Here is a 13624-nt window from a genome sequence, read left to right as displayed (position 1 = left end):
GAAGGCGGACCGTAACCTAAACAAGAAATGAATGGGTAATACCCAGTGTAGGCAGGCCTAGCTGGTAGCCCGTTTGCCTACATTCTCTTTACACCTATTGGTTGGGGTATGTATACCCGTGATTTTCCGCACCCGTATAATGGTAAGAATTTGGCGGCATCTATAGCATGTCCAGGAGTGTATAGGCATGCCATGTGATGCTGTCTGGTGGAGTGTATAGGCATGCCATGTGATGCTTCCTACCAGACTGATCTATAGATATATTTATATGCCTCCATGATTCTGTATGTCTGTCTTTATTATATATTTATATATATATTTGCCTCCACTCTTTTACTTCAATGTCCCCCCCCCTCCCTATCGTTTGTTTATCTCTTCTGTATATACTTATCCATGACCACTCCACCCCATCTGTGTTATTTACATAACATACATGTACTCCCTCTACCACGTCACGTTTACACCATATCTGTTATTTGCGTTACAACATCGATACAAACTCCCCATATCTCTATTTACACCCAAAATTTCGGTATGACATTCAGAATTTAATTCGATTGAGAAAGGGGCCGCGCGAACGCGAGCCCCCGCTGCCACAAATTATGACGTGCACTCTCCCACATTGGGGAGATGCTAGGGCAAACAGCCCCTCCGGCAGTGCAATGGAGGCGCCGGCCCTAAGCCATCGGCCTTGCTGATCACCGATAGACCCCGCCCAGGTAAGTATGTTCTGCTGCTGCACAAACCACTCAATTTATACCTCCCTTCCTCCCCATCCTCTCTATGTGGGACAAATAGAAGATACTCTCTCTTGAGTCTCTCTCTCTATCTACACTTTTCCATTTATGTAATGTTCTTGTTTTCATGTATTCATTCACTATGACGCACGCACTACTTATTTTTTCAACAAATGTACATATATCATTGCTAGTGCCACTCTTTTCTATAGTAGAATAAATTTGTTCCATTAGATTTGGTTGATGGCTTGCATCTTTTTGTCTCTAGGCTGAGCCAAGATTGTACCTATTGTGAAAGTCTGACATGTTTGGGTGCACATGAACTTATTTTCCCAACTTCGTGATCAAGATGGTGGTGCTCTAGTTAGTATTCCTTGAGTAAATGAAACGCTTTGGTGCATTCCTTAGGTCAATTTAAACTCTTCAAGGAGTCCATAGAGAAATGTTGCACCTTCTTGGCGAACATTTTAGTGAAACACTAATAATAACTTGTGTACCCCATCATGCATGCACATCCTTCTTGTTGGTTTATGGGGTGGCACGTTTGATATCCATTTAACTTTAGCCTTGTTAGGCAAATGTATTTGCGCATAAAAAATGAGTCAAAATGCAATTGATATTGCACTCATTTTGAATCAATCACTTAGTAAGGTTAAGTGCTCTTCCGAATGGACTTGCAATAGAGCCCATTTACATGGAGATGGATACGCGATTTGCCCCATGTTTAAAACTGCTTATGACATTGGTGGGTTTAAATGGCATTTGTTTGTACTGAAAAATGCCAAACTTTGTGTCAAAGGTTGTCTCTATATTGATATTGGGGTGCAACAGTCATTTGATTGTACCATGAGAATATGTTAATGGAACTACATGCTTCTTTGTTTGTTGCATGTGTTAAGAGGTGCTTGAGGTATGACATCAAGTAGTTATCTCAACTAGTGTCTTTGTTAACCTTACAAAAATCAATGCATATCTTGACTTTGTTGTTCTTCTTGAACAACTATAATGAAGAATACACACGTAGTATGATGGATATGCTATTCCAACACAAAATACAACAAAGGGCTTAGAACGAAATGAATCAAGATTGATGCATAATTTGGGAGAGTGTTTTGTATCTTGTATGATTCTTAATGAGGGGGTTTCCCATTACACTTTTGAATTTTGTTAGACAAGGATGGCTATTAAGCCATTTAATATTTGTTGTTTGCTTGTGTAGCACGTCTAATATTTTGGTAATGTTGCACAATGTGACTATAGATGGAGATTTGATATGATTTTCCTTAACATTAGGCAAATCTAGCATTAGCAAATGATCATATTTTCATTTTAGGAGCCTATGAGATGACATTACAACGGCAAAGCTAGTGTGGGAATCATTTCCCATAGTATCATTTATGAAGATAAATATGCACAAACTGGTTGTCATGTCATGTATAGAAAGACATTAAGAGGCACTTGTTGGACATAGAAAATAGCATATGTGTGTATGTTTTGTATCCTATTGGCAATCTTAACGAGGTTCACATTGTGGTAGAGGAAAGGAAAATATGAGTCTTACTTGGGTGGCTTTCGAGTAATATTCATACTCCAAAACAAGTTGGTGAGACAATATTATTAAATCTTTATGAATATATCATGTATTGCCAATGTGCATTTCTCAAGGCCATGTTTGAGGGTCAACGACGATGGACAAAATATGTTGCACTCTTTATAGAGGAAGAAGGTAATACACATGGTAATTACAATTTGCAACCTCTTCATGGCATGTGGTTAATATCAATAAACAAACTAAAATTGCAAGGTCCTGGAGTATTTGGTCTTATATCCACTAAACTTGAGGTTTTCACAACATCCCTTCAAGCACAATTTAATTGTATTGCCCAATTGGGTTTGGTTATTGTAGGGGATACCTTGTTGTTAAGTAATTAGGTAATTAACTAGGGTTAATTAAAGACTAATTATATGGTTACGTTAAGCAGCGGAAGATTAGTATGATATGCACGTGAGAGTGTGTGAAAGGAAGAGAGAGAGAGAGAGAGAGAGAGAGAGAGAGAGAGAGAGAGAGAGAGGAAGTTACACTTATGAAGACGAAGATAAATGGGGGATGATTGACTATATTGAAAAGTGTCATCAACATACAAAAATACCTACAATGAGGTATATATACAACCCATGTGCAAAGGTGCACATGTGTGGGTAGAACATAGGTACTTATGTGTAAGTCCTACATTAAATGTACTAAGGAGTGGAGGATCTAGAATATCCCACTTAAGTACAAGGTCCTATTTAAAGGTTTAAGGTTAACACATTAACTAGATTCGATCTAGGTAACTACTAAGTTACATGTGTTGACTAACTAGATTAAACTAGTTGAGCTTGATATCTCAACACGCCCCCTCAAGCTCAAGTGTGAGGCGTCCAACGTCCGGTTTAGCTTCCTTCGGCTTTGTCGGCATCGGTGTGGCTTGCGGCTTTCTTTGCGGCGTTGCGTGGTTTTCATCGCGTCTTCGCGGCCTCGTTGCGCGGCTCTTCGCGGCTTCGTTGCGTGACTCTTCGCGGCTTCGTTGCGCGCCTTTCTGCGGCTTCGTTGCGCGGCTCTTTGCGTCTTCGTTGTGCGGCTCTCTGCGGCTTATTCCCCCCCTCAAGCTTGTGACGAAGACTTGGATCCTCGAGCTCTTGTTCGGCCACTACCTTCATCGCGAGGGCATAGTGATGGGCCATATACTCGTTGTAGGCGTAACGAGTGACTTGGGTCTTTGCTCGTGATGAGCGGCGGAGTTTCTCGTTTGTCGATGTGAGCGCCTTCTTTACTCCGAGTGTCCTCATGATGGGTACACCGAACTCACTGTCTAGTGAACGAGCTGAATCATCTGAATCACGGTCGTCAGGGTGAACCTCGACTTCGTATTGGGGCCTCTTACCTTTGCCTTTGTTCGATTTCGGACTTGGCCGCGACGTGTTTTCATCGCGTGGAGGCTCTTGTGGGCCAATTAGCTCGGTAGAGCTTGGATTGTCCTTCGGTGGAGGACTTGGCCGAGTTTCGTCGTCTGAGTTGGCGTTCAATTCTTCCTCGATCGGGTCGGATGGAGTCGCATCGAGCTTATACCAAGATGTCGATTCGTTGAAAACTACGTCGCGACTTATCCGCACCGCTCGGGTCGAAGGGTTGAAGCACTTGTACGCCTTTTTCACAGACAAGTATCCTATGAAAATACATTCTTCCGACTTTGCGTCGGGCTTCTCTCGACTTTCGTTCGGGATGCGTACATTCGCAATGCTTCCGAACACCTTGAGGTGCGAGAGGATGGGCTTTCTTCCAACGAAGATCTCGTATAGAGTAAGCTCGTGCATGCTATTTGTGGTGCATCGATTCATGAGATAGACGACCGTGGATGCCACATCCGCCCAATAGAAGTTCGGCATGTGCTTCTCACGCATCATGGCGCGTGCTACCTCGAGTATTTGTCGACTCTTTCTCTCAGCTACTCCGTTTTGTTGGGGAGTGTGTCGGCATGAGAACTCTCTACGAATGCCTTCACCTTGGAGGTAGGAGGTGAACTCGTCAGAGAAGTACTCCTTTCCTCCTTCCGATCGTAGGCATCGAATGTGCCGACCGGTTTCTTTCTCCACTTGGCTTTTGAGCCTTTGAAAGTGGGAGAGCACTTCACTCTTCTTCTTCATCGGGTATATCCACGCGTAGCGCGAGTGGTCGTCGATGAAGGTGACGTAGTAGCGGCATCCGCCGAGCATCAGCGTTTGAGCCGGTCCCCATATGTCCGAGTGGATTATGTCAAGGAGGCCTTTGCTTGCGGAGCTCTCCTTCGGGAATGGGAGTCGATGTTGTTTGCTGAGTTGGCATGCTTCACACACTCAGTCGACTCGTTTCGATTCGAAGGCCGGAAGTCCGATTACGACTCCCTTTGATTGCATTCTGCGAAGCCGTTGGAGGTTTACGTGGACGATTCGCTTGTGCCACAACTCGATGTTTGTCTCAGTCTTGAGACCTTTGGCGTACATGGCCGATTTTACCTCGTTCAAGTCGAGGATGAACAAGCGACTGTCTCTCTGTCCCTTGGCTATGAGTTGGTCGTCTTTCTTGATGAAGCAACCTTCATTGTTGAAGCGGACTTGCATACCTTGCTCCATGATTTGGCTGACCGAGACCAAATTCTTTGTTATTGTGGGCACGTGCAAGACATTATTCTTGATGCAGGTTTGCTCGCCTTCTTTCCCGAATGGGACATCGCCGATGTGCCGAATGGGATGCAGAGTGTCGTCTTCGGTCTCTATGTAGCCGGGTCGATCCGGCGTTCGCAAGTCGCGAAACCACTCTTGGTGCGACGTCATGTGGTGTGAGGCGTCGGAGTCTACGAACCACGCGTGTTCGGAGTTGGAGGTGCTTGCGGAGTTTGCGGGATCGGAGCCCATCATAGAGTTCGCTCTATGCCTCATCACGAAGAGTCCGTCGTAGTCCGCGTATTCCGCGTTCGCGGCGTAATTTGTGAGTTGCCGGCTTGTTGAGGCCGACTCGCTTCATCTTTTTCGGCACTCCTCTTCGCGATGGCCGATTTTGCCGCAATAGTTGCACGTAGGTGGCGTCGTTCGCCGACCTTGTTCGGCGTGGAAGCTCCCCCTTCTTATGAAGGTTCCTCGATGGCTTCCGTTTCCTTGCCGAAATTGTGAATTCCCTTCGTGGGATAGGTTGAATTGACCTCTCCGCTTCGACCTCGTCTATGGGCACCATCTGTATCGGAGAAGAGCATTTGTCCTTCCGATGTGTTGGTCTTTGGTTGAACGTGGTTTTCTTCGACCAATAGCATTGATTGGAGGTTGAAGAACGAGGGAGGGGTATCTCTCGCCAAGATTGCCGTTCTCAACAGGTTGAATCGTTGTGCGAGGCCGCCCAAGCATACTTGCACCATCTCATCTTCATTGATGTTTGAACAAAAGCCGAATCTGATTCGAAATTCGGGAGACTCGATCCGAAGTTGGACCCGAGTATGTTGATTCGATTTTCGAGATTTTCGAACACAAAGTATGTGTCGATTATCCATGCCAGTTTTGGTTCAGGTGACTACAACAATGAGAAGGACAATTTCATCTAATCTTTCCGAATGTTGTCTAGGCGAATGAAGTACAGAAGGGGGTTGTTCTTGGAGCCCAAACATCTACAAGTGATTACGACAAGTGAGTGACTAGCGTCAGGTGACCTATTCGATTGTTGTCTAATCCAATGTAGTTTGACTGAGGCAGAGCTTGTGAAGTGAAATCTCACTACAAGCGGCTACAATCACAAGAGTGAAGTGTAGCCGATTGGCTCACTTCAATGGTGATTTAGAATAGTGGAGTGCAAATTTTGTCGGCGTTTCTCTTCGCGAAAATGATCTTATAGAGATCTTCACGGTGTACAGAAGAAGAGTTGCTGATAGCAACTAGATAGACGACAACATCAGAATCGAAAGAACCTCAAGCTTTGATACCACATGTTGGAGATACGGTCGTCTAGTGCAGAACAAATCAACACTCTTTTGTAAGAAGATCAATAAACTGATACAATCAAGGTAGATTGATGGCAACAGAGACATAGAACAATATGTCACTTAGAACGCAAGAGAGAGAGAGACGTTGGGCACAAGATGAACTAAGTTATATCAACCAAAGTCAGTTTATATATTGACTAACTTAGGGCAACTGCCCTTCTCACTATTTACATAACTAGCCTAAACTTAGTGTGTACAAAAGGAGATAGTGTGAATACGTCCATTAGAGACCCGCATTCAACACGGAGGGCCACCTAGACTTGGCTGAGGTGGGGGATATGAGGACTATAGGAGGATAGAGGTCAATCGCTCTTGTGGACTGAGAGCCACCTAGACTTAGCTGAGGTGGGGGACAGGAGGGCTATCGTGTAGGAGGGGGATCGAGGAAACTCGTGGGACAAGAAGTTAGTGGGCAACCTAAGGTGAGGGGGAAGAGGTGGATGCTTGGACGTGGGGAACAGGTACCCCGCTTCTCCACCAATATGTGACATGCACATAAGAGATCAAAACCAATCTAGTTAGCTTCTTACTTCTCACTTAATTTATAGTTGATACAAAGTTACCCATTTGGGTTGGCTTAGCTGAAAGGGTGGGTCGGCTTAGGTACATGCATCCTAAAATGGGTGTTAAAAGGGTGGCACAAAGGAACACATGCACACCACAATATTATAGGGGGGTGACTCATGAGCACATGCTATGCCTTTTTCCTTCAAATGAGGGTATGTTTTTTAGCCAAAAACTAAAGATACCCCTTTTCCGTAAAAGTAAACTATGTCTTTTTCTTGTAAACATAAATCCCCCCCTTCTAAAAACAAAGAACCTCAACATCAATTATGCAATCCAAATTTATAATTTGCACACTCATAACCATATGATTTGCTCGACGACCATGGCTTGTGCACAACATTGCACTCTACGACATTTAATTCAAAAGAGATATGCAATAAAACATATTGCATTAACACTTGGAATAAATACAACAAAATATGAATGGTGATATGTTGAGTTCACATTGCTTCAAGCTACCACTTTGGTGTTGCTAATACACATCACGTGGAAGCAAGTGCTATTGACTTTGTGGTAGCTATCTCCATGATATATCAACACTCCAACTTTGTGTATGCTCTCATTCTTTACCCATTCATGCATTTAAAGCTTGGTGCAATCATGTATATCCATGCACAAGTGTATGTTTTGTACTATGGATTGCCCTAAATAATCAAAAAGATTATCATGGCATACCCTAAGGGCTAGAACGGCCTTGGCACATCACTCTACATGTATTCTATGTTATTAATATGAATGAAGGCGTCTACATGATGATTCAGTAACCCATTAGAGAAAATTCGTAAAATGGTTGCTAAGACACGGTACTTTCAATTGTAATTGCAATAAGTTTTTAACCAACAAGAAAATGACAAATGCCCTTGTTAGCTTATCTTAAGTTATTACTCAAGTGGAAGAACAATGTTTTCATGAAAACAACTTTGGAATCATCTCATACTAGAAATCTAGACTTCAATGTCTCAAACATGGTATCCTTTTCATAGATGTAACTTTGAATAAGGATATGTTCTTGAAGGGGGGGGGGGGGGGGGGGGGCATAAACATTAGAGAAATCAAAACAAATTTAAGAATTACCCAAGTGAAAGAACAATGTTTTAATGAAATCAACTTTAGAATCATCCCCTACTATAAATCTAAACTTCATTGTCTCAAACATGGTATCATTTTCATAGATGTAACTTTGAATGAGGATGTGTTCTTGACGAGGGGGGGGGGGCATAGACATTAGAGAAATCCAAGCAAATCTAACAAATACCCAATCATTGAACGATAGAAGATCGTGGGTACAACCATGACAAATAAGATAGATAGATATTTTTTTAGCGTTTGAGCTTGAACATGTTATGCATACGGCAAGCGGATATGATGGACGTGCACATGGAAAATACAGTGTTTAACTCCGAAGGGCCCAAAGATCGACCTAACAAACGTGGTCCATTGACACCACAAAGTTTACAATAACAAATGATGTCCCAACGTCCGAACAAGCAATGGGCAGTGTAGGGCTAATACATAACACCCAGTTTGGCTACCCACAGTTCTTTGCCTCCTACCCACCTAACTTATCTATCTATACATATGTATACATATAATGTGCCTATACATACAATCCATGATTCTATATACAATTCACTTCCCTATTGTCTATCTCTTCTATTTACATATACTCTTCATGACACGTAATATGACTTGCACTCTCCCATTTGGTGAAACACTAGGTCAAACAACCCCTCTAGGAGGGCAATGGGTGCACCGGCCCTAACCCAATGGCATTATCTGAAGTTTGGGAGACCCAGCACAGGTATATAAGTAGATATGTTGCTCACAGCCCTCAATTTATACCTCTCTTCGTCTCCGTCCTCTCTATGTGGGACAAACACAGACACACAGTCTCTATCTACACTCTTCTATTTCTGCTCTTTGTGTATCTATCTATTCATTAACCATGACACTGTAAACATGGAACATATGATGTATGTTTGTGTGTATGTACAATTGATTTTATGAATACATATATACGTGTATGTATAAATCTTTATATTAATGTGTATATGTATGAATGTATATACACAATTGCATGATTGTATGTATGATAATAAGACACTCTATTGCATATATTATACATTCTCCGCCAAATAAGTTGAAACCCCTCATTTCGTTGATAAGACCATTAATTAACCATTGATAATAAAAAGTATTTCACTTAGAAATATTATGTTAAACCTGGATTTAATGACCAAATAATATTTGGCGGAGAATGTATGTCATACATTCTCCGCCAAATAAGTTGAAACCCCTCATTTCGTTGATAAGACCATTAATTAACCATTGATCAAAAAAAGTATTTCACTTAGAAATATTATGTTAAACCTGGATTTAATGACCAAATAATATTTGGCGTAGAATGTATGTCATACATTCTCCGCCAAATAAGTTGAAACCCCTCATTTCGTTGATAAGACCATTAATTAACCATTGATCAAAAAAAGTATTTCATTTAGAAAGATTATATTACAGATAAAATAAGTATCATAGTATTTATCAATATAACCTGGATTTAATGACGAACCTCGAACAAATTGTTTAAATGAATTTTAAAAAACATTCTTTACGAAGTTCCTTTTTATAAAGAAAGAAACTATTTTTTGCTTTGCGTGCGTGTGTATGATTGTGTGCATATAATCCTACTACCTATGTGTAGGTGTGGTCCATTGCTTTGGGGAGGAGAGCTTAGACAAAGAATGTGTGCTTGGTTTATGCAATGGCATAATGCTTTCCAACATGGAAACGTCACTAAATTTTTCCAAATGTAGCCTAGCACATGAAAGAGAGACAGAGTGATACAAAGAAAATTTGCACGTAGACAAAACAAACCAAGCTTAGGTGTAGAGGGTGACATAGATAAACTCTAGAATTGTATGTGTCATAGATAACTATATTGCCTACTTTCATTACGAAATGTGTTCATTGTACAATGAAAGGAATCATGAAGACGCCTAGACTTCTCATCCTAAATTTTTGATATTACATACTTTGGGATGTTATATTATGTTTTATTTCAACTTAATTGTGCCATAATCGAGGTGCATTGTGGGACATTATTTGATGCTTTACTTCGACTCGTTTATGCAACAATCTAGGTGAATGGTACTCATCTTAGAAGCTCTATCACCATGTATTGTAACCTTTCAGGTTAGAGCTCAAGTTGAGAGGTTGGTTGAAGGAAGTTGGTTGTTACAACTCCATTATAATTATTTTACTACATGTTGGATGATTTTGGAAATGGTTTATAAGCACAAAATGCATAATTGAGCTATGAGTAGTGACTAACCTATACACATGCATGCATCTCAATGTCCTTGTAAGTTGTGCACATTGGACATGGTGCACAATTATCTCCATGATCTTGTAATGGTATGGTCCATCTACTAGGTAATGGAGGTCTTTAATGTTGATAAAATTCCTTTTCTCGCTCCATGGCGATTCCTTGGAAACAAACCAATATTGTCCTATAGCATCTTGCATGCTAGAATAAGAATCAATTCTCTATCCTTTGGAAGCTTGAGCAAGATTTGGCTAAACTATGGTGGCTCAGCCTTATCAAAAAAGGGGTGGTTGGTGGTGGAGTCCGGGTGGAAGGTGGCAAGCTCAATTTCCAAATAATGGGATCAGTAGTAAAGGAAAAGAAATCATTAATTCTCTAGTCGAGGTTGGCACACCTTTCTAAATGATTTCTACATCACTCTTCTTTTTCCTTCTTCTTTGACGTATGTATGTATATGATCTATCAATCACTAACATATTTTTGTCAAATGATAGAGATTATTGGAAGGCCCAGACTATTTTTTATATGTGCTGGTGTTAGTAGTTTCCCCCTCGCCAAAATTTCCAGCTCTTCATTTCCCCTCCATCACCAGAACAGCACCCTTTCGACAATCCTTCCTATTCCCGTGGTGCAATGCTGAACCTCCGATGCACTCTCCATCTCCTCTCAATCCTTATCGTGATCATCAATTCAGCAATGGCTGCAGAGGTTGTGGCCCCTGCTTCCTCTCCTACCTCCGATAATGACGACGATATGACGGTAGTGCAAGCCCAAGCCCAAGCTCTCATAACATTCAAGGATGCCATCACCCATGACCCCTTCTCTTGCCTCTCCTCCTGGTTCAACCCTCTCATGGGTTCCATCCCGAGTGAGCTGGGACTGCTAATAAACCTCCAGGAACTCTCTCTATTTAGGGCCAATCTTGAGGGTCCAGTTCCCGTTGAGCTTTGCAACTGTACCCAAATGGTGTGGTTCGATGTGGGATGGATGCAGGAATCTGGTTTCTTCAACTACCTTCCACCAGGATACCCCGTATCCCAGGGTCTTACAGGGAGCATACCTGAGTGTTTCGGTAGAATGGCAGACCTGCAAACGCTGGCATGGCAGCTCAGCCATATTGAGGGGGGGTTCCCTACGAAGGCATTGCAGAATTTAACGCAGCTTCAACAGTTGGATCTGTTTTATTGCAGCATGGTCGACATCTTCCCCCCTGAGTTGAAATGGAATTTTCCACAGCTGACATATCTAAACCTCTCGCAAAACCTCTTAACAGGATCTATACCACCACAGATTGGCCAGCTTCCCAACCTGGAACGACTCAGCGTCGGTTCTAATGATCTGAATGGAACAATCCTAGAACAACTCCTCCAAATCCTGGCACAACACAGCACCGTCACCAGTGAAGCATTCCTCCATCTCTCGGCCGCCTAATAAACACAGAGAGCTTAACATTAAATAACAATAAGCTTTCTGGATACATTCCTCTCGAAATCGGGGCATTGACAAAGCTGCAGAAATTAGACCTCTCCACAAACAACCTGCAAGGGATCGTCCCTGTCCACGCTTTACATAATCTGTCTGGTCTTCAGACTTTACGCCTCTTTCAGAACAATTTGACTGGGAAGATAGAGAACTTGGATCTGTCCAAGTTGCCTAATCTCGACACTTTTAGTGTCTATGGAAATGCTTTAGAAGGGGGCCTACCTGCTGGCCTAACAGAGAGTAAGGCACTGATCATCTTTGATGTGCAGCGGAACAAATATTTAACCGGATCCTTAGGCAATACTACTACTCTTGACATCACTGGTTTATCCAACCTCAGGGTGCTCTCGTTGAGCTACAACCAGCTAAGTGGCCACATCCCGGGCTGGGTTTGGAAGCTTCCCAAACTGCAGGCACTGGACCTCTCCAATAATCGTTTCCATGGCCGCTTCCCTGCGACTCTCACGCACCTCGTCTACTTCAAGCTCAATCAAACCTCAGACAAGAACCAGACAACCCTCTACGTTGAGGTGCCTGTCACGCTGAAGAATTCTGTCTACATTCTTGAGTATGTGCTGAGTGCACGGATCTACATTGATGTGTCCATGAACTATCTGGAAGGCGAAATTCCGGAGAGCTTCGGGGAGCTGCAGGGTTTGACAGGAGTCAACCTGTCCCACAACCGAATTGGCGGCACAATACCTGCAGGTACATTCGGGAGATTGAGGCAGTTGGAGGTGTTGGACCTGTCCTACAACCAGCTCAGCGGTGGCATCCCACAAGATCTCACGTCTCTGGACAACCTCGATACTTTAAACCTCGCCCACAACCAACTGGAAGGACTCATTCCCACACAGAACAACTTTGACACCAAGTTCGGGAAAATGAGCTACGAGAACAACCCGGGGCTGTATGGCTGCCCTCTTTCCTCCTGCAACACAAGCTACAATGTGATGAATACTAATGATGTGGTGGGCATCACAAGCACAAGCACAGGTGGGCAAATGCAGATCACGATTTGGTTCCGTGAGTTCGTATGTCCGTGGGCACTTCTGGTGGGCTATCCGGCAGGGCTTGCACTCGGTATATTCATCGGCCATCTCCTCTCCTCAAAATTGAAGTGAATACTCGCACGAACAACACAATCAATCCCCAACATGAGTTTTTTTTTCACCAAAAAACAACATGAGTTTCTAATACAAGATGTATGTATGTCCATATGTATTCATTTTTACTTTTTTACTCCCACGTCTTCCAAACAAACAAACACTTTGGATCTAAACGGGCAATTGAGAACGCCAACGGCATGGGATAGATAGATTACTACCAACCACATCCATACATACGTTACCTCCCAAGTTCTATTAGTTTAAAAACTTTATTTGATGAACATGAACATGAATGACAATGACCACATTAAATGTTACAATGTCCCTACAATCGGAGGCTTTGCCTCATGAAGCAGTTCTTTGAGGACTTAGCATGGCAAATTTGATCAAGTCTACCTATTGCGCCCCTAGTAATTATGGGGTTCTCAAAACAACATGAAAACTTGGTTGGGACAAAGAGAATTGGGACAAGAAGATGATTTATTTTACATGAAAGAGATACAAGATTACAACAATCCTAGGTTGGGACAAACCAAAAAGATGATGAGGGACTAGAAGATTACAAAAGGAGAGAGTAGGACTCATAGATTGAGAATGACTCAAAATGAGGACAAGCTCCTCCATATATAGCCCAAGGGGTGGGTGGCTTTTGGACTACCCTAGCCATTAGGCCAAGAGGTAGTTGTTGGGCTTCCCTAGCCGTTAGGTTAAGAGGTGGTTGTTGGGCTTCCTTTTGGCTAGTCATTGGGACTGCTCATTGTTTGGGACATCTTAGGTCTATCCAACTCTTGTTTGGGACTACTTTGGTCTGTCCCAACCTAAACCTTGCTTGGGTCTTTCCCAACTATGTTTCGGACTGAT

General features: G+C 42.6%; 1 non-coding gene and 1 pseudogene across 1 annotated transcript; one reads left to right on the top strand and one right to left on the bottom strand.

The window, feature by feature from the left end:
- Positions 1-562: 562 nt before the first annotated feature.
- Positions 563-727, bottom strand: LOC147847512 (U1 spliceosomal RNA). Its single transcript, XR_015532318.1, has one exon. It is a non-coding gene; the product is annotated as a U1 spliceosomal RNA (small nuclear RNA).
- A 10141-nt stretch (positions 728-10868) lies between these two features.
- On the top strand, positions 10869-12875 carry LOC147847511 (uncharacterized; annotated as a pseudogene).
- The last annotated feature ends 749 nt before the right edge of the window (positions 12876-13624 follow it).

Source organism: Azolla caroliniana, unplaced genomic scaffold (assembly GCF_043228905.1).
Source record: "Azolla caroliniana isolate FFs.n. ecotype wild unplaced genomic scaffold, voAzoCaro1.0.p SCAF_922, whole genome shotgun sequence".
NCBI lineage: Eukaryota > Viridiplantae > Streptophyta > Polypodiopsida > Salviniales > Salviniaceae > Azolla > Azolla caroliniana.
The sequence above is the reverse complement of the archived record's forward strand: the minus strand, read 5'-3'. Positions and strand labels throughout refer to the sequence as shown.